The sequence below is a fragment of the Sapajus apella genome, unplaced genomic scaffold (assembly GCF_009761245.1).
Source record: "Sapajus apella isolate SASKATOON/1434 unplaced genomic scaffold, GSC_monkey_1.0 scaffold21, whole genome shotgun sequence".
NCBI lineage: Eukaryota > Metazoa > Chordata > Mammalia > Primates > Cebidae > Sapajus > Sapajus apella.
Genome location: NW_022436961.1, coordinates 10,516,223 through 10,519,863, shown reverse-complemented (window position 1 = coordinate 10,519,863; position 3,641 = coordinate 10,516,223). Strand labels below are relative to the sequence as shown.

Here is a 3,641-nt window from a genome sequence, read left to right as displayed (position 1 = left end):
CATGAAACCATTTTAAAAAATGGATGAGAGTTGGGCTGGTCCAATCTCTGCCACTAGCCACATGTGGCTATTGAGTGGTTGGAATACAGCCAATCTGAATAGAGATGTGCTGTGAGTGTAAGTTACACACGAAAAAAAGATAACAATAGCTCATTAACACTTTTTAAATGTTGACTATCTGGTGAAATAATATTTTGTATATATTGGGTTATATAAAATAATTATTAAAATTAATTCCACTTGTTTCTTTTTACTTTAAAAATGTAATTAACTTTTTATATTTGTTTCAAAACACCTTTACTGAAGTAAGAATTAATATGTCACACAATTCTCTCATATACGTTGTACAATTTAAAGTTTTTATATGTTCACAGGGTTGTGCAATCATTGCTACAATAAATTTAGAACATTTCATCACCCTGAAACAAGCCTGTTCCCATTACCAGTCAGGCAATCACAAGTCTACTTTTTGTCCCTAAGGATGTACTTATAGATTGTCATTTTATAGAAGCGAAATCATACAACATGCGGTCTTCTGTGACTGGCCCAGTTCACTTAGCATAATGTTTTTTTTCTTTTTTAAAAAATATGAAATGTTTCACGAATTTGTGTGTCATCTTTGCATAGGAGCCATGCTAATCTTCTCTGTATTTTGGAATAGTTCTAGGTTTACAGAAAAGTTGCAGACAGTACAGGGAGCACTTGAAGTGATATTCAGTTTCAAAAAGCACTTGCAGTGATATTCAGTTTCCCCTGCTATTAACATCTTAACATCAGTATGGTGCGTTTGCCACAATTCGTGAACCAATTGTTTACATTGTTACTTACATTCCTATTTTAATTTTTACATAATTGTACATATTGATGAAATACATAGTAGCATTTTGATACATATAGTGTATAATGATCAGATCAAGGTGATTAGCATATCCATCCTCCAATATATCATTTCTTTGTGCTTGGAATATTCAGTATCCCCCCTTTAGCTATTGGAAACTATATATTATTACTAACCATAGTTATCATACAATGGTGTAGAATACTAGAACTTATTGCTCCCACCTAGCTGTAACTTTGTTGTTTAACAAATCTCAACCTATCCCCCACTTTCTCCCTATTCTTTCCAGCCTCTAGTATCCTCTGTTCTACTTTTTACTTCTATCAGATCAACTTTTTTTTTAGCTTCCACATATGAGTGAGAACATGCGGTGTTTAATTTTCTGTTCCTGTCTTATTTTAAATGTGGCTACTAGACATTTAAAATTACATATGTGCCTCCCATTATATTTCTGGTGGACAGTGCTGAACTAGAAGTTTACATCCCAAACACCCCAAATAACACTTGCAGTGATATTTAAAGGAACTTTTAGTTATGAGTAAGGTTGAATGCATTAAAGAAAAATAGACTTGGAGCAAATATGACAAAAATGTTAACAGTTGTTAATTCTGAACTATGATAGTAGAGATGATTGTTACAATGTTTGTCATATATTTTTTATCTCTCAAAAAGAAAAAAAGTCTCCAAAAACTTGAATTATCTCCCACTCTTATGGTTGACTAAATAAAATGAGCAGTGCCCTGGAATTTATTAAAAACTAGTCATGTAGGTCAGGCGTGGTGGCCATACCTGTAATCCAGCACTTTGAGAGGCCAAGGCAGATAAATCACTTGAGCCCAGGAGTTTGCGATCAGCCTCGGCGACATGGTAAAATCCCATCTCTACAAAAATAAATAAATAAATAAAATAACTTGGTGTGGTGGCACGAGCCTATAGTCCCAGCTAGTTGGGAGTAGGTAGGAGGATTACTGGAGCCCAGTAAGTGAAGGCTGCAGTGAGCCATGATTATGTCACCGTACTCCAGCTTGAGTGACAGAGTGAGACCGTGTCTCCAAAAATAAAACAAAAACAAAAGCAAAAAACTAGCCATGTAGCTTTACTCACCTGATTTTTCTGTGCCTCACTTTTCTTTTCTCCAAAATGAGTACTTGAAAGGAATCTTCAAGATCTCGCCAGCTTTCAAAGAAACCTAATTTGTTCTTTATCAAACCATTTTGGAGGTCTGGCATAGTAAATAGTATTAAATATTGTCAAAACACTTGTATTTATCAAAAGAAATGTTTCTAGTAGTGGTGATGGCATTCATTGGCATACATTATTCCATGTAATTAATCTGAAGATAGTTGTTTTAGGAATTTGGTATAATTTTGAATTAATCACCATGAACATCCTGGGCTTGTTTTAATTTATTTTTCTGTTTCTATTAAAACATTTTCCTTTATCACGCATCAGGGAACTCAGTACAACGACGACATTTATGCAGAATTTGATGATCTATGTTGTTAAGATGTATAATGTAGATAATAGTAGTAGTACCTAGGAGTAATTATATTTTAGCCCATCAGAACAATGAATAAGACCTTCTGTTGACTCTCCATAAAGTATTACAGCATGAATAAACATTGAAAAATATGTTTTAAAACATATATTTACTAAGAAATAAAGCATAAATACTAATGTGATTCATTACTAATTTTAAACTTTCAAAATGCAAGTAAATTTTAATTTTTTAAATTTAATTTTTTAAATTAAAATTTACTCATATGTAATTTTTTTTTTGAGACAAAGTTTTGCTCTTGTTGCCCAAGCTGGAGTACAGTGGCGTGATCTCAGCTCACTGCCACTTCTGCCTCCTGGGTTCAAGGAATTCTCCACTCAGCCTCCCGAGTAGCTGGGATTATAGGCACATGCCAACATACCCAGCTAATTTTTTGTATTTTTAGTAGAAAAGAGGTTTCATCATGTTAGCCAGGCTGCTCTCAAACTCCTGACCGCAGGTGATGTGCCTGCCTTGGCCTCCCAAAATGCTGGAATTACAGATAGGAGCCACTGCGCCTGGCCGTAATATTTTTATTCAAAATATACCCTTCCCAAAGCTACTAGTCATAGCTACATGCTGAAATGTGGGAGAGAAAAAGTGACTTATCTTACTTCTGTCATTTTTGTTTTCCTGTATATTTCCAAAAATCATCATCTTCTCATTTTATTTTTTCTTTTCTATACAATGAGTATTTGGTTTGGTGGCAATGGGTGACTTCAAAGATACGCAAATGTGAAAGCTTGACAAAAATAGGAAACTTAGATGAAGTTCACCTAATAGTAATTTTTATCAAAATATATTCAAAGGAGACTATATCTGGTAAGACAGAGAATCTATACTCTCTGGGCAGATTACACAGAAAATAAAGAATAATCATTTGTTAAGAGTTATAAAATTAATTTATAGTTTTAACAGATTAAAATCAAATTCTAGGCTTTTTGCAAACATATTTAGCAGGAAGAAGACACAGAAATGTTTTTCTTATGGATAAAGCCATCGTAACCAAGCCACCTTTGATAAAATTTTAATAGAGTCCACTGCTTTCTTCCCAGGCTCAAGTATTATAAAGCAAGAGAAATAAATGATTCCTCCTTTCTGCAAACCTTCTACATCTTTCTGCAGCTGCTCATTGTTTGTATTTTTCTATCATCTTTAGGTTTCACATTCTGGAATAGCCAGAACTTTAAGACAAGATTCTTTTTTTGTTTTGATAAACAAAAGTGCATTCCATTATGTACTTGGCCACCATATTAATATTTCTCT

At 33.6% G+C, this 3,641-nt stretch overlaps 1 non-coding gene across 1 annotated transcript; it reads right to left on the bottom strand.

The window, feature by feature from the left end:
• Nucleotides 1-582: 582 nt before the first annotated feature.
• On the bottom strand, nucleotides 583-686 carry LOC116558558. The gene has a single exon (XR_004272064.1). It is a non-coding gene; the product is annotated as a U6 spliceosomal RNA (small nuclear RNA).
• Between the last annotated feature and the right edge of the window lie 2,955 nt (nucleotides 687-3,641).